Source organism: Tursiops truncatus, chromosome 5, assembly GCF_011762595.2.
Source record: "Tursiops truncatus isolate mTurTru1 chromosome 5, mTurTru1.mat.Y, whole genome shotgun sequence".
In the NCBI taxonomy this organism is placed as follows: Eukaryota; Metazoa; Chordata; class Mammalia; order Artiodactyla; family Delphinidae; genus Tursiops; species Tursiops truncatus.
In genome coordinates this window covers 64,359,127-64,377,197 of record NC_047038.1, presented here as the reverse complement: position 1 = coordinate 64,377,197, position 18,071 = coordinate 64,359,127, and the positions used below count along the sequence as shown (strand labels likewise).

General features: G+C 43.3%; 1 long non-coding RNA gene across 1 annotated transcript; it reads right to left on the bottom strand.

Annotated features, from left to right (window-relative positions):
* Nucleotides 1-12,117: 12,117 nt before the first annotated feature.
* On the bottom strand, nucleotides 12,118-15,557 carry LOC109548812 (uncharacterized). The gene is made up of 3 exons (XR_002174949.3): nucleotides 15,361-15,557; nucleotides 12,687-12,781; nucleotides 12,118-12,513 (listed from the first exon to the last, which is right to left on the bottom strand). It is a non-coding gene; the product is annotated as an uncharacterized lncRNA (long non-coding RNA).
* Between the last annotated feature and the right edge of the window lie 2,514 nt (nucleotides 15,558-18,071).

The window sequence follows — 18,071 nt, the reverse complement described above, 5'->3', positions numbered from 1 at the left end:
AAAATCAGTTTACTTAGACATGTTATCATCCCCTCCCTTCACACCACTCACCCTGCCCTCAGAAAGAAATGTAAACACTCCAGTGAACAGACTATTTCCTCTGACCTTAATTTTTTTCTGAGTTTATTCTACAAATCAGCCCTTCTTCATTCAACACCCTAGAGGGACCATAGATCCTTCCTCAAAGGGTCCGGAAATATTGCTCTTATGGGAAATCTCAGTGATGATGCTTCTTGGGTTTCCTCAGCTTGTCCAACATAGCCTCGGTTCTTCATTTTTTGTTTTTGTTTTTTTTTTTGCGGTACGCGGGCCTCTCACCATTGCGGCCTCTCCCGTTGCGGAGAACAGGCTCCGGACGCGCAGGCTCAGCGGCCACGGCCTACGGGCCCAGCCGCTCCGCGGCATGCGGCACCCTCCCGGACCGGGGCACGAACCCGTGTCCCCCGCATCGGCAGGCGGACCCCCAACCACTGCGCCACCAGGGAAGCCCTGTTCTTCATTTTTTAATTACTACTACTAATAAGCACAACAGGAACAATGTCTAATGTTTGTGGAGGGCTTACTACATGCTCCTCAGTGTGATAAGAGAACCTGACAAATATGACCTTGAAAGGCCTTTCCCATGACTCTGTTGGTTTTTTCCTAGATTTCTGGGCAACTTGTCCTCATCTCCCCGCTCCTTCAATATTGGATTCCTCAGATTCAGTCCCAGGCCCACTTCTCTCGGTCAATGTAGTAGAAATCTTAGCAGTTAAAATAAAGTCTCAAACTATAAGAAAAGAGGGGGAGCAATAGTGGGTTTCAGGAGGATAAATGAATTACATGACCCAAAGAGGAGTGCCAACTGCAGGCTTGATCCATCATCTCCAGGTAGATGAATTCTTTATATTAGGACTTCTCAATGTTAAAATGCAACCAAATCACAAGGTAGAAGGAGGTCTTGTTAGAATGCAGATTCTAAGCCTGCTGGTCTGAAGTGAGATTCTTTGTCCATAGGATGCTGATGCTGCTGGTCCATGGACCACACTTTAAGTAGCAAGGTTCTAGGTGATGCTATCATTATAATGAGCATCATTACAGTGCATACGCTTTAGATATAAAACATGCCTAAGTTGCCAATTACAGCAACAGACCAGATCAATATATTATAATGGCTGAATTATGGGATGGGGAATATTGATTATGAACATTTTAAAGAATGCGTGCTTCTGGTCTCCAAAACTCAGAATCCCTTTGAACTTAAAAGGGACTTAAAAGTTCCGTGACATCAGAAATGAGACTTGATTGTCTTTAAAAGGCTCGACCTAAAGACTAACTGTGAGGGTTTGAGTTGCTAGTCCAGTTTCCTCACTAAGAATCAATCATGTGATAACTCAGAATCTGCAACTTTGGCTCGTCTGATTTTTTTTGGTATTGGTAGGGGAGGGGTGAGGTGTATGATTATTGCCACCATAAATTGGTATAGAAATTCCAGGAAGGTATAAAATAAAAATTAAAATACGGCTAACAATGGAGATGAGAACAAACAACCTTAAATCCTTGATAATAGCAATTTTTAAATAAATTGTACATGATTATTTCTGTAGCCATTACAATACTTAGTGTGTGTTTTGTCAGTTTTTGAAGGCGTTTGACGCATTTATGAAAATCCAGCGTGTCATGTTGTGATTTTAATTAAATGGATGAAAGAATTTAATTTAGGTTTGCAATCAATGCTTAAATGTTTAGGGAAAATTATTTTCTTAAAGTCATAAGTTTTGCTTTGTTAGTTATATACGTCCTATAGAGAGAGAAATACTGACTGTTGAAGAATTAAAAGAATTGCTAATTGCTTAATAAGTTTACGAGACAGTCTCATTGATTCTTTTTTTTTTTTTCCCTCTGGCTGCATTGGATCTTCGTTGCTGTGCGCAGGCTTTCTCTAGTTGCAGCGAGTGGGGGCTACACTTCGTTGCCATGCGCAGGCTTCTCATTGCAGTGGCTTCTCTTGTTGCAGAGCACGGGCTCTAGGCACGCGGGGTCAGTAGCTCTGGGGCAAGGGCTTAGTTGCTCCGTGGCATGTGGGATCTTCCTGGACCAGGGATCGAACCTGTGTCCCCTTCATTGGCAGGTGGATTCTTAACCACTGCACAAGCAGTGAAGTCCCCTTGCTGATTCTTTTAGTGTATCAGCCACTCCGAGTTCCCTGTCAAAGCAAAACTTCTGCAGTTCCCTTCTCCTAGAATGTGTGCTTCCCCCATTTCACATGTCTATTTGTGTCTTAGAGCACTTAATGACTCTTACCCTAGATAGTGATCTCCTTACCACTGTCTGTAATCCTCATAGCCCTAAGGAGTTATTAGTATTATCCCATGAACAGACAGAGGAAGCAGGCTTGGAGAGTTTCAAGTAACACACCCAAGTGGCAGAGCTGGGATGGAGCCAAAGTCTCTCTGACTCGTGAGTCCATGACCATTATGATTACGCTGAATTTAATAGACAGCGGTCTCTACTGCTGAATGGTAATGCTGGTCAGGGAGACTTCTGTGGTCTGCGAACACAAAGTCACACAATGACAGGAACCCCTAGAGCTTTCTCCGAAAAGAAGATCTGGGACAAATCATTGAACACTGCTTCCTTGAAGGAACAATTATGGGAGAACACAGTGAAAACATTTACCTATGATTTAGGCCTTAATGTAAATTATGCAACTTTCCCTTCACAAAATCCATGCAGTGATAAGAAACTGAAAGTTCTGCAAAGCACTTTTTTACATGGCAAGGCAGCATGACACAGTAGTTAATTGCCTCTGAAAGGACTCTGGCCCCAGACTGTCTGGGTTCAAATCTTGGAACTGCCACTTTTTAGCTGAGTGGCCTTGGGTAAGTCACTTAAACTCTCTGTGTTCAGTTTACTCATCCCCAAAAGAAGCCTAATAAAGGACCTACCATGAGGCTGTTCTGAGATTTGAAGGAGCTTAAAACTGTGACTGTATCTCTAAAAGCAGTTAGTAAACATCTACTACACATCTGATAATCTATTACAGACACCTAACCAGTTAGTTGAGGAATCAGTACTTGAACCTATGATATTAGACTCTAAGCTCTTTGGCACCAGATCAGACCCCTGCCTTATCCACTGTGGCTGGACCTTGCTAACATGTGTACCCAGTAGGCACAAGATGCCATCTCTCTGCCCCTCTTTCTCGCTTCCACTGCTGCGTGTCTTTTCACTGTGGAATTGAAAACCCCAACTGCAGAAGAAGGTCTATTTATAGCTGGAAAAAATTAGTGTTATTTAGCCTGAGCTTTTCTGCAACCACCAGTCCATTACTGTAAGAGCATCCACATTTACATTGCAACATCGTTCTGTTTTCCCAGTGCCCTGTAATCATTAATTAGCTTCTCAAAACAATGTTTATTGAATGTCTGCAGAGAGAGAAGCCTGATCCAGCCTTCTTCCCTCAGAAACCAGCGTCTTCCTGGAGCTCAGACTCCCACATACCAACCACTTAATAGGCAGCTCTGCTTGGACGTCCCACATGCAATTTTAGACACGGCCAAAATGTAACTCACCCGCTCCCCTGACCTTCTTCTCCGACCCCAGCCGTGTGTTCCTGATTTTGGTGAATGGGGCCACCATTCCCATCTGCCCATGCCCAAACTGGGAGTGTCCTAGACTCCCCCCAGCAAACCACCACAGCCCATCTGTCACCAGGCTTCATCAGTCCCATCAGCTAAGGCCACATGGCCTCTCTTATCTCTCCTGGCACAGAGTAGCATGGCCTGGATTTCTGTGATTGCCAGCCTCGCGCTGGTCCCTCTACTTCAGGCTCTGCCTCCTCTAGTCCTGCCCTCACATTATGTAGATATTTAGAAATCTGTGTTATACCCCCTGTGGTTTGAAATCCTTCCAGGTTCCCCCATCACCCATAGGACGGAGCCAGAGCCCCACCCTAAATAGATGAGAACCTTCATATTCTCAGCGCCTTCCCCACCAGACTCATCTCGGGCCATCTCCATGTAGTGTTCATAACAAGGTGGATTTCCTACACTCCTTCTGCCTCCTTGCTCTTGTACATGCTGTCCCCTGGGCCTGGAACACTCATCCCGCCTTTGCCAACCAGTGAACAACTTCTCTTTCAAGACATTTTGAGAGTCACCTAATCAATGAAGATTTTTCCAACCTCCTGGGGCAGAATTCTGTACTATTTCCTCTGTGTTCTTGAGGTTTCTCGTAAGCACTTCTATTCTAATATGTATCCAATCGTTTGTTTACATGTTTGTCCCTGCAACGAGACTGAGCACCTCTAAAATGCCCTATTTGTCACCATATCCCCAGTGTCTGGCATAAAAGAGGTGCCCAATAAATGTTCATGAAATATATAACAGTTGACATCCTCCCACATCACACTTGCCCCTGGCAGTCTTGGCCTGCTTCCCCTGAGGACTGGCACTGTCTGATGTCACCTGTGGGAGGACAGTGGGAGCTGAGTGCTTTGGGTCTTAATCTTACTGTGCATGTACCTGTACCAGGCATGGCTCCCTGGAGGGCAGCCGTAGGAGGAAGATGAAACAAACCTGGGTATATTGCAGTACATAATGCGATAAATACATCTGGCAGGGAAGCAGCTACTTGTTCCCAGGTCCGTCAGTGTCCCAGCTTGTCAGAGCAGGACCCTGTATTTGTCCTGGGAACCAAAAGATTCCAGTTAGAACAGAAGAGTCTAAGTGAATTTAGATTCCACCTTTGACCCAAATCCAGCGTTGTAACAGCCCAGCTATGTATGTGCTCAAGATTCTAAGCTCCTAGAGAAAGAGATCTGCATTTAATTTATCTTAGGTTGCAAGCCCCTCGGTGGGGGGTAAAAAGTCACCTAATTAGGTGTTTTTGATGAGAATAAATGTTTTCAGATAAAAATTAAAATTTTTTGCTAGTTTCCTAGTACAAACAGGCCCTGGGAGGTATATTTTGACCAACACTCTGCTGTTAAATTCACTCTTCCCGCAAATATTTACTGAATGCTGGGCAGAGAGTTTACAGAAAAATTAATATATTACTCCGTCCTTCAAGATGCTTATGGACTGTTTGGAGAAAAAAGCAAACTTCTAAGGAAAGTTGAATGATAGTAAGAGAGTTAAAGGGGTGACTCACTGACAAATGAGAAGTTCAGAGAAGAAGGAAGACATTGGCCCCCCAGGGTGGACTGACTCAAAGGAGAGAGACAGTGGGGCTTTCACCTGACAGTTTGGACCAGCAAGACAGAGGGCATGAGGTGTCAGGAGGGGGCATCTTGGTAGAAAGAAAAGAGCAGGTCCTTTGGAACTTGGGGTTTGAATTTCTATTCTGCTATTTATTAGATAGATATCTCAGGCATTCTTGAACCTCTGTGCACTTTAGTTTCCTCACTGGAAAAACAAGGGTAGTATTATCTACCTCATGGGCTACATATAGCATTCAAGACCACAAACATTTCACACAAACACATGTGCTAAGCCCTGGAGTACAAAGACAGAAAGAAAAGGGTCTTGCCCTCAAGGGCTACCACATGAGGAAGGGTAGGTAAATATTAGTCCCCCTCTTCCTTTACCCTCCAGGTATCTGTCACTTTAAAGGAGAGGTGGCCAGACCCAGTGGACCACAACTAGGTGGAATTCAGGACATGGGTTCACAAGTTTGGAGACAAAATAAGCTCTTAACATCCTCTGTGGAGGATTCCTGCCCTCCGGTCCCACCTTCTATTAGGAAGTGCATCTGTACCTCTTGAGGCCACAGCTTCCCCCTTGAGCTTTGATGAAATCTAGAGGGAGCCAAGGTCAAAGGCACTAACCCTTAGTCAACTGCTCTCCTTACCCCAAATGCCTGCTATTTACTTCCTCACTTAATTTTTGTAATTACAAAAGGCAACCACTAGGGGGTGTAGGAGCAAGAAACTGAGCTCTGATCCCATTTAGCAGGCAGAATGCCTTTTGTTTTCTTGCTGAAAAATGTAGTTGAGGTCCACAAAGCATACATTGTGGGCTGAGAACAGTACTTTCTGCATCTTGTACAAACTCTTTGTAAAGAACATGGCTCCCTTAAAGCTAAAAAATCATTCTTGACTCAGCCCAGTCTGATGGGCCAAGGGTTTCTTAGTTCTGGTTCCATTTTTCAGTGTTTCCTCCTGATTAAAAGCCCTTTGGCTCAGCAGGATTGTCTATAATGACGGTAAATGGCTCACCGGATGACGAGGCAATCTTTTCACATCTTGCGCTGCAATCCATCTTGTAAAGCCTCACCACTGTCTGAATCCACAGCCCTGGATTCTTAGGAAAGCCATCTACCTGGGGTTATTGGTTTGGGCTCCTGTTCCCCACCCCCACCCCCTACCCCAATTTCCCACACCATTTGCAGAGACTTGAATAGCTATCCTACTCTACTTACCTATGGCAATCGTCATTAAAATCAAGCACTCATTCGTCAGAAAAAAACCCCAAAACATCTCAGATCCCTATGTGACTGGGGTCACAATTACTCAAGCCCCGGTGACAAAGCTTGTTTTTCCTTGAAGGAGACCGCTTTTGCAAGGGTTCATCTCTTACATTTTCTTTGAGACACTCATGCACACTCCAGCAACAATGGAAAGGAACATGATTTCCCAAGCAGGTTGCCTAGAAACCACTCCTGTGTTTCTGAAGCTAATTTAAACATGAAAATTCAGTTCCTGACTCATGCCAGGAATGCATGTAATGGTTTTCTCAGTATTTTACTTTCTTTTTCTCCCACATTACAAAATAACGCATGCTCATTGCACAAAAATTGAAAAGAATATGAAAATATAAAGGTCCAGAAAGAGAAAAATCCCCCATAATCTTACTATCAGAGGCAATCACTCTTGTCATTTGGGAATATTTTCTTCCAGGCTATTTTTTTCCTATGCATTTGTAACGTCATTGATACAATATTGAATTTACACAGAGCAACTTGCTTTTTTCCACTTAACATAGTGTCAGCCTTTCCCCATCTGGCTAAAATTTTCAGAAAATTTGTTTTTTAAATGACTGCATTATATTACAGTCCATTTTCTATTATTTACTTAACCATTCTCTTCATGCTAGACATTTAGGTTATTTCCAGTCTTACACCATTAAAATAAATGTTGTCATGATCATCTTAGTATAAAACATTTACTGTGTATTTCCTTAGGATAAAATCATAAAAGGAGTTTCAAGAAGCCTGATCATTTTAAAACCTTTTTTAAAAATATTGAACCTAAAAAAAAATGGAACCTTTTATGGTTTATTATTTATTTGTTTATTTTTATAAATTTATTTATTTATTTTTAGCTGCATTGGGTCCTCGTTGCTGCGTGTGGGCTTTCTGTAGTTGCGGCGAGTGGGGGCTGCTCTTCGTTGTGGTGTGCCGGCTTCTCACTGCGGTGGCTTCTCTTGTTGCAGAGCACGGGCTCTAGGGCACCCGGGGCTTCAGCAGTTGTGTGCTCCGTGGCATGTGGGATCTTCCCAGACCAGGGCTCGAACCCGTGTCTCCTGCATTGGCAAGTGGATTCTTAACCACTGTGCCACCAGGGAAGCCCTATTTATTTATTTATTTAGGCTCCGCTGTGTGGCCTGTGGGATCCCAGCTCCCCGGACCAGGGATCGAACCTGGACCCTCAGCCATGAAAGTCCCAACCACTGGACCTCCAGGGAACTCCCTATTTATGATTTTTTTAAAAACATTTAAACAGTACATTAAAACATAAATTTCTGTCTCTATTCTGTCTAGTACCATTTCCTAGAGGTAACCACTGCTACCAGAAATTTTCTATGAATATAGAAGAACATATATATTGTTTGTTTATTTGACACGGTACATTGTTCTACCACTTGCTTTTTTCATTTATTGTATCTTGGACATCTTTCTACATCAACCTAAATTGATCTATTCTTTTTAGGAGTTGATAATATTCCACTAGATGACGTACTATCACTTATTTGTTGTGAACAGAACTTCTTATATATTCAGTGAGCTGGGCTCCCAGTGGTGGATCTGAATCTACACTGCTACACTCACATCATACCTTTGCTGGCAGAGGGAACAGATGGTGACAAAAGCAACAGCTCTACCCCTGGAATTAGTATTATGGTCTACGGAGGTCTCCAGAATTTCTGTTTTTGTTCTTTTTTTTTTTAAACCTAAAGTCGCTACTCTTTTACTAATCCCTCCCCTATTTTCCCTACTCCCCAGGCTCTGGCAACCACAATTCTACCCTCTGTTTCTGAGACCTTATTTATTTATTTATTTGATTCCATACATAAGTGATACCATGTTGTCTCTGTCTGGCTTATTTTACTTAGCATAATACCTGGGATGAATCTGGAAATAGCAGGATTTCCTTCTTTTTAAAGGTTGAATAATATTCAATAATAATAATAATCCATATATATATATGTATATATCACATTTTCTTTATCCACTCATCCATCAACAGACGCTTAGGTTGTTTCCATAACTTGGCTATTGTGAATAACACTGCAATGAACATGGGAGTTCAGATATCTCTTTGAGATAATGATTTCATTTCCTTTGGATATATACCCAGGAGTGGGATTGCTGAATCATACAGTAGTTCTATTTTGAATTTCTTGAGGAACCTTCATGCTGTTTTCCATAGTGGTTGCACCAGTTTATATTCCCACCAACAGTGCCCAAGCGTTCCTTTTTCTCCACATCCACTCCAGCATTTGTTACCTATTGTCTTTTTGAAATAACATCCTAAGAGGCGTGAACTGACATCTCATTGTGAGGTTTTTGTTGTTGTTTATTGTTTGTTTGTTTTTATTTTGGCTATGCTGGGTCTTTGCTTCGTTGCAGCGCGCGGGCTCTTTGTTGCGGCGCATGGGCTTCTCTAGTAGTGGGGGGCGGGCTTAGTCGCCCCGCAGCACATGGGATCTTAGTTCCCCGACCAGGGATCGAACCTGCGTGCCCTGCATTGGAAGGCAGATTCTTACCCACTGGACCACCAGAGAAGTCCCTCATTGTGGTTTTTTGTTTGTTTGTTTGTTTGCGGTACGCGGACCTCTCACTGTTGTGGCCTCTCCCGTTGCGGAGCACAGGCTCCGGTCGCGCAGGCTCAGCGGCCATGGCTCACGGGCCTAGCTGCTCCGCAGCACGTGGGATCCCAGACCGGGGCACAAACCCCTGTCCCCTGCATCGGCAGGCGGACTCTCAACCACTGCGCCACCGGGGAAGCCCCCAGGTATCCTTTTAACCTTGTCATCCTTCCACAAGACTCCTTCCTGCAGGAACTAGCTTGAGATGGAGTTGCTGGCCAGGAGACCCACTTTATTTTCCATTGAGTTTGGGAAGCTGGAGAGCTAAAGCCACCGACAAGGAAATTCATGGTTGTAAAGTTTCTGTTTATATCCAGTAGTAGTGGCTGAAATTGCCCATCTCAAACCACTGGGACAGGAAGCATATGCAGCCAATTGATAAAGAGGGTATCTGCTGTAAGCACGCTAATCTTGAGGAAATGGGGATCTCAAGGCACCTGGATTAGCCACAGACCAGAAAGGGGCCCTTTTAGTGTTCCTTTCAGTTGCTAAGACACACACTATGTTTGAAAAAACACCTCCTCCGCCACCCAGATGGAGAAAAACATAAGCTGCCATTGCTTAACTGCCTTACAAATAACCAACCAACACTAGCATCTGTGCCTTAATACATGGCTAATCTGCAAACAAAAATGCCACCTTGTGTGCTTCCTGGGGCCAGAAAGTGGACCAGTTCACTGGCTGGTCACCAGGGCTATGAGATATTACTTTTCTAGCTCTGTGTGACATAGTGGGTGAGCTATACATGGCGGCAGGAAGAGGACAAAATTGGAGATCCAAGCAGGAAATGAGGCACCAGTCTACATGCCTGTTGGACCGTCAGCCCCAGGGAGCCTTGCTCCTGATTTGAGAGAAACTCCCCAGAGACTGGCCTGTCTCATGAGGAGGACGGGCACTCCCACATGTAGCATCTGGAATCACATCTTCCTTTTGACTAGGATGAAGGCTCAGGGTTAGGAAGACAACTTTGCATATTTGGTGAGCAGGACTCTAAGAGGGGCCAGCAACACTTCTCTTCCGTTTGGATCTACATATCTGTGTGAAGCGTCTCTTCCTGCAATGACAGTCCTTAAAATCAACCACTGAAATAAGCTGAACCCCAGAATAACTGTAATAGAAGATGTTAAGCTAATATTTTTAAATATAATGAAGCATAGTCAATCACATTGCTCTTATCAAAAGAGTAAAATGGCCCGCGTACCGCACCCCCCGCCAAAAAAAAAGGATACCTGGGAGCCAACAATTGGTAATCTACCCTTAGTTACCCACAGCATTTAATGATCACAGACAAAAGAAAAAAGCATATGTTATTTTCTATTTAACTGCTTGGTTACAGACATCAAGACACTGTTATATGAAATCATAATATTAGAGCAGGAAGGGACCCTGGAGATCTAATTATGTAACCTTATTTTAGAGAAACTGAGGCCCTGGAATGTTAGACTTCTCTCTCAAGGCCATGACATTGGCTAGCAGCAGAGCTGGAACTAGACCCTCGGTGACCTGGCTGTGGTCTAAAGCATTGTCCCTTGCACCAGTGGCATTTTCACAATGGCAGAAGAGAACTGTGAGAGCCTAATTTTAGTCCTGGGATCCATTCCTACTTGGGTCTGAACATTTCTCACAACCCTAGGAATAGGCTTATGGAAGAGATGTTAATTGCCTCCAAAACCCAGTCTCCCATTCTTCAGTAATAAAATACCAAATGTTAGCAGGGCATAGGCGCTCAGGAAAAAATGTCACATTTACTAGTATGCTTTACGATGAATTCACTTCCGAGTCCTGGCCAGCAAGATGTAAAGGAAGGTGGTGAGTGCTTTAAAGGGCTAGAGGGTACCCTTCTCTGGACCGTTCTTCCTGACCAGTGACTGGAATGCCGACCCAAGGTCTGGAGCTGGAGCAGCCATCTTGGGCCACAAGGTGGAAGCCACACACTGAAGAGGAGGAAAAATAGAAGGAACCTGGTGTTCAGGGACCCACCATACCAGCCCTGGGTTGCCTCTATTTACATAAGAGAGAAATATTTTAAAGTCTTTTTTAAACCAGTGTTATTTCAGGTTGTTAGTCTCAAGCAAAATAATGTAACTCTTACACCAGCAGTAAAACTATTTTGAAAGCTTGTAGAATTTCTTGGAAAGAAATGAACGGATTTCATTTCCTGGATCTAGATGCCTACTTAAAGAGAAGGGTATGTTTCATAAAGAAAGGTGAGAGCCAAAGAAGGATCCCCATCCCCAAAATACAGCCACTGCACTTCCTGTCAATTTGACTTCATTTAGTTTAAACCAGTTCCTCTTTTAAAACAAATGTCGCCTGGGAAAGCTAAGCTCATTGGTGGTTCACACCTGAGAATCAGAAGGTCCTCTGCTGATTTGTAAGGAGTCTGGGAAAGGGCAGTTGTTGTGACTATCTGGGGGAGACAGTGACACTGGGGAGGGTAGGCCAAGGTGGGGTGGGACTGATGGGGGTGGGGGAGTTTCGGAAGCAGTGTGAGAAGAGGTGAGAAAGGGGCCAGAAAGGGCAGTGCATGGGTGCTGGGTGCTAGATCGCCCTGGGTCAACTTTGACTTGTACTCAGGACACTGGAGCCAGCCACGACCAAGAGAGGGCAGCAGTGGGAGGTGAAATTCCAGGGACTCCACAGGGCAGCTAACTCCAGGGCCCCAGAGTAACCCAGCCTTCCCATTCAACCTGGGTCTCCCAGGTTTTCTTTGTCCAAAGTAGCCCTTCTTAACCAGGAGGAGTGGGGAAGGAGTCACTTCCCAGCAGCTTTCATACTGGCCCAGGGTTCCCTCCCTACCACGTTTTGCCATCTCCACATCACACGTTTAATATTTTATCAAAATAGACTTAAATTGGATTGCTTTTTTAACTTAGCCTTGCCCTAAGCAATATGACCCGTGAAATGACACATTTGGCGTGATAGTTATCTATATGTGGCTTAATTATTATATTAAAAAATGTATCACCAGAAAAACCATATGCATATCGTGCTTAGAGAAACATTGCAATCAGTCTCCCCAATGACCCAACAAAGAAGATACAAATATTAGCCCATTTTATTTTATTTTATTTTTAAGTTTATTTATTTATTTATTGATTTTTGGCTGCGTTGTGTCTTTGTTGCTGTGTGCGGGCTTTCTCCAGTTGCGGCGAGCGGGGGCTACTCTTCGTTGTGGTGCGTGGCCTTCTCATTGCGGTGGCTTCTCTTGTTGCAGAGCACAGGCTCTAGGCACGTGGGCTTTAGTAGTTGTGGCACATGGGCTTAGTTGCTCCGTGGCATGTGGGATCTTCCCAGACCAGGGCTCAAACCCACGTCCCCTGCATTGGCAGACAGATCCTTAACCACTGAGCCACGGGGGAAGTCCCTAGCCCATTTTACAGATGAGAAAACTGAGGTTAAATAGCTTCCTCAAGAGTTTTCACCAGAGCTGAGATTTGAACTGTTAAGAAACAAAATTCAACTGAGTAAATTTGAATATCAAATTAGCTTTATTCAACAGTTCATGAATCAGACAGCATCCCATCTAGCAAATAAAAAGCAGCTCCAAGGAGCTGTACAAAATGGAAGACTTTTACAGGCAGGACAGGGAAGGGATAAGGAAAGAGCAATTACCTCATCTTCCTTTGGGGAATGAAAAAGGGTCTACTTGGCAGATTACTTCATTGGTGCTGACCAGAAAATCCCAAACTGGAATTGAGATGACATTCCTGGGGGATATTGAAACTGCAATTAGGTTAGGTATTAAGTTTCAGTTTGATGACGTGGGCTTAGCACAAGTGACTCCATTTGGGGCCTGTTGTCTCTTTTTTAACAGAACCAAGGTCTGTTTGATTTAAAAGGCAGTGGTCCTTGCTTTCTCCCCAGAGAAGGAAGGCAGAGACCCTTAAAGCTAAAGAGAAGGAGGAAGAAGAGCCAAGACTCCCGGCCCTACGTGAACATCCTCCCTTCAGCTCTCCCCCCACTTCCTCCCTTTTCTTCTTCGTCTTCAATTTCTAAGAATGTCTCCTCACCAAGACAGAACATTCCAATGCATCCCTTATGAATAAAGGCTGCCAACTCCACGTCAGGAAGAAAATTCCCTTTGGGAATTTTTATCGTATCTAAGGTAATGATAAAGAAATTCAGCTGTCTGTAGTTCTGCCTGCACCAGGAGAGAGGAGGGACTGAAGTTTCTGGGGAGCCTCACAACACACCTGTGGGAAGCAGAGTAACATGTGCTTATCACGTTGAGCCCCGAGGACTGCTGGGAATAGAAACCTTAACACGAAGTAGCTGCTCATACCTGAGAATTATGGTGACAGGTGTGGTAGAAAGAGTAAACCCCAGACTCTGCCACTGACCAGCTTACAGTTTCCCCATCCGTAAGAGAGGATAACAATCCCCATTTCAGAGGGTTATCACAGCATTAAATGAGGAACCTATAACCTAGTGCTAAAATACACTACCATTATTATTATTTTAAATTACTGCCAGAGTAAAGAGGGCCTTCATTTTCAGAACCGAATCAGCATAAAGTAAACTGTAACACTTGGCAAATATTGCCTTTTCTACTTGGAAACTTCACTTTAAAAAAGAAAAGAAAAGGTGAGGTGAAAGAGCAAAAGGAAATTTTTATATTTGAACTATCCCTGACCTCAAAGTCCCTCTTTAGACACTGTTTCCTCTTTCCCTAGTATTCTAGCCCAACATGCAAAACCCTTTGCTTCTACCCCAGGGCCACACAGGAAGAACGGACAGGACAGATGGGACATGTCTTTGCCCAAATTAGTTTCACTTCCTCTCCACTAGGTCAGGGTTACGGTGATGGAGAACTGTTGTCCATGGACCTGAGGGTTGCATTTCTGTTTTTATCAGTACAAGGCAGGCAAGAGACTTAAGTCAGAGAGCTTGGTGAGGCAATGTATTTTCCGGTTCCCAGCTACATACAGTCCCAGACTTAACGATGGTTCGAGTTATGATTTTTCAACTTTATGATGTTGCAAAAATGATATGCATCCAGTAGAAACTATAATTTCAAATGCTGAATTTTGATATTTTCCAGGGTAGCATTATCCTCTCTTGTGATGCTGGGCATGGGCAGCGAGCCTCAGCTCCCATCAGCCCCTCGATCTCACGGGTAAACAACCGATGCACTTACAACCATTTTGTATCCAGACAGCCATTCTGTTTTTCACTTTCAATACCGTATTCAATAAATTACATGAGTTATGTAACACTTCATTATAAAATAGGCTTTATGTTAGATGATTTTGCCCAACTGTAGGCTAAAAGAAGTGTTCTGAGCACATTTAAGTTAGGCTAGGCTAAGCTAGGAAGTTCAGTAGGTTTGGTGTATTGAATGCATTTTTCATTTCAATGTTTCTATTTATATTCTTCCCTGCTCCTGTCTGGAGAATGGTATTCGGTCAATTGAGACTCATTCTGTAGAAAGAGCCTGATTGACACAGGGGAGAGGACACCATTCTCCTTACAGCCTGAATGGGACCCCAGGCTGGGACCCCACCACCACTGAAATGTAAACAGCTACATCTTAGACAACCTCTCCATTTCTGGGGATTTTATCCATCTAACTAATTGACTTAATATTGAGGGAGTGGCCCAGAGAGAAGGAACTACATTAGATCTGTTAGTAGTTACTTTGTGCCAAACAGAACTGGCATGTGTCTTATGTCTAAAAAGCTGGTCATTGACTTTGAATGGGGTTTTGCTGATGCTGTTAGAAAATATTTTACCACTAAATGTGAATAGAGATGAACCATTTCTCTGAAGAGGCAATTAAACAAAAAGGAAAAATGATACAATTTTGCTTCACGTTTGATGGCATTACTTGTCCCAGAACATTGCTTTGGGAATCATCTCCCCCTTTGATCTTGCAGAACAGTGTGAATGGACATAGAGGCATCCATATAAAAGAATAACAAGGATACATATGTCAAAACAAAAGAATCTGCCAGGTGTGGGAAAAGGATAGTTCTTTCAATAAGTAGAAACTTTAACTCCTCTGTCTGGCTAACGATTAAGTTGTAATTCCTTTGCTACTCCATATCATACCAACCAATTAGTCAGCAATATCCTTCAATGTAAAGAGCGTAGTAAAATTTATTTTTCAGATTTTTCTCATCTTGCTGCCAGGTAATCCCTCCCCAGAGAGTTGCACTCATCCTGATCTTCTGTACAGCATGGAGGTCTTAGGACGATCTGATGCAGGTATATAGTCTTTTCGACGTGTCCCTCTCCTACTTTCTTTTCTTGTTTTCCTGCCTCCATTACAGGTTACCCTCCTTACCCAGATACTTCAGTCCCCAGCAGTTTGGTCCATGATCTCGCTTGTCTCCTCTTTCTGATCAGGTCAGCCTTAGAGCATCCATAAGGCTGCATGATGTGGAATGAACATAGGTCACCAGAGTGTCAAAACTCTGGCTTTTTACTTCCTAGCTGTGTGATCTTTGTCAAGTTAACTTTTCTTAGCACTTCTGCTTTAAGAAAAAAAGAGTTATGCTACCTCATAGGATTTTTCAGATAATTAAATGAGAAAATGTACATAACATTTATGGCACATTAAGTGCTCATTAATCAATAATTTTTCTTCTCCTGTTCTGTTCCCCAAAATAGTCCCAGTTTGGAGACCTCTGTCACAGGAAAACTAAATAGTTTGGCATTATTATTACCCAAATTTCATTCAGTACTTTCATTCATCATTCTAAAGGACACAATAACATGCCATTTTTGGCACCTGCCTCTGGGGAGTAGTAAGTTCTTTTTTTGGCATACATCATTTTCATAAACAGCCCTTTACCCTCACATAATACAGCAGGGTCTGCTCAGATCAAAACTGTGAGGATCCTCAGTGGTTTCACACTTACTAGAAGCCTCTCTTGGACCCCTGGAAGCCAGAACAGTACCAACCAAGAAGTTTCTACTTCTCTTTCACTCAGAGGGCAGTGCCTAGAAAAGGTGGGAGGGCTGCCTGCTCAAGTGAGGCCTTCAAAGACGAGGTGGAGGTGAAGAAGAGATGAGAATGTAGCCTGTGGACCTGAGACATGTAGCTGTGGATATAGTAGCCCCTGAGGAGCCATGTGGACAAATCATCCACAGACAGAAAATGGTACCACCTGCAAACAGAGCCTTTGAGACATGGCCAGGGCTTTCCAATATTGCTTTAACCATTAAAAAAACTATGTCCCAGCTCAGCTGTCAGTGAAATTTGATTTGCAATTAAATGCTGGCCACATAGGTTCCATTTACAAGGAAAAACAACTTGCAGAATCATACATTTTCTTTTCCTTTATATACCTCAATTCCAATTAAGCCAAGTGCTACAGACTCAATTACAAACAGGGTTGTATTAGTTAAGATAGAGTTGAGGCTGCTGTGAAAAAGAGACCTAAGAATGGAAGTTCATTTTCCTGATGTAACAGTCGGAGCATAGGTTTTCCAGAGCTGGTATGTAACTCCTTGATGTTGGAGACCCAGTTTCCTCCTATTTGCTCTGCTATTCTCAATACGTAGCTTCCATCTTGTGATATCAGATGGATGCTCCAGCTCCCACCATCACGTCCACTTTGCAGCTGGTAAGAAAAAGAAAAGGGGCAAGAGAGGGCATCCTGCTTTTCTTTAAAAGCAATCTGGAGTTCCAAACATTCATTTCATTTGCACAGTATTGGCCAGAACTTAGTCATATGACCACACCTAACTGCAAGGGAGGCTGGGAAATGTAGTCCTAGATGGGCAGTCATGAGTACAGCTGGAACATCACTATAGAAGAAGGGGAGAATATAATATTGAGGCACAGTTAGCATTCTCTGCACAAAGGATCGGACAGGACCATAAATCAGCGAAGCCTGCTGGGTATAAGGGCATATGCATATTTTATGTGGGTAGTAGGTCCTGAAACAAATAGGAGAGCCCCACTTTGAGTGGCAGCCACTTTCACCCTAGATAATTCTGTCATGCAGAAATTCAGGCTCAGTGTTCCAGATCTGTGGTTTTCAAGAGAAGAAATCAAAATCAACATTTAAAAAAAAATGTGTCTCCCAATTTTAAAATGTTGACCCCCAATATTTTTTTTAAACACTGTGTGAGCCAAACACATCTGTGGACTGACATCTGAGGCCCTTTGTTAGATTCAATTTGCATAAAAGTATCAATTGTGCTTCGCTCTCTGCCTGAAATGCAAAACTTTTGAAATCCAAAATTAGAGCTAAAAGACAAAACAGTTAATAAAGTTGTGCACAAGATAAACTCTTTAAAGTAAGTAATGTGTTTGGCTTGTTAGTTGAGCATTGAGACAAGAAAATCATTAGTTAGCCAGGTATTATATTTCAGTTTTGGGTGTGAAGTAATTTTAATCTCTCTCTGGGTTGCAATGACCGGGTGTTAGTTAACTGGATAAATGAATTGGAGAAAACACTCAGGCTCCTTTTTTATGAATAAGATGGAGGCGATCTTCACGGCAGTCACAAAATGTGCTGCTCAGATCTCCTGCTATGGGGGGCATAAGTGACCCAGATGCTGCCCTCTGGATTCGCCACCATGTTCACATCAAGACCATACTTCCATGAGCTGCTCCCAGCCAGTGACTGAGCACAGAAGGGGGACTTCTCCAGGGGTCGACTTTGACTCCAGAACTCCTCATCCACCTGGCCAAAGCTTTCTTGTAACTGCACCGAAGTCTGAGACACCTTCAGCCCAAGCCACCTTCCTTTCACAGGTGTCAGAACTTCTGTCTCCACTTTCTCCTGCTCCCTCCTCCTTTATCCCGCACAGACCTTCCCCCTCATAAATCCCTTGCACATCTAATCCCATGTGGACACCTGCTTCAGAGCAGATACAAACTCACAAACTAACACATGATGCTAATGATAAAAACTGCAATTACAGGAGCAGTTACACTTTACTGTGTGCTATGTACCCGGCACTGTGCTTACATAAGCACAGTTTCCTGGCAATAATCATAATAATAAAATATAATGGCTAACTTTCTTGAGTATGTTCCAG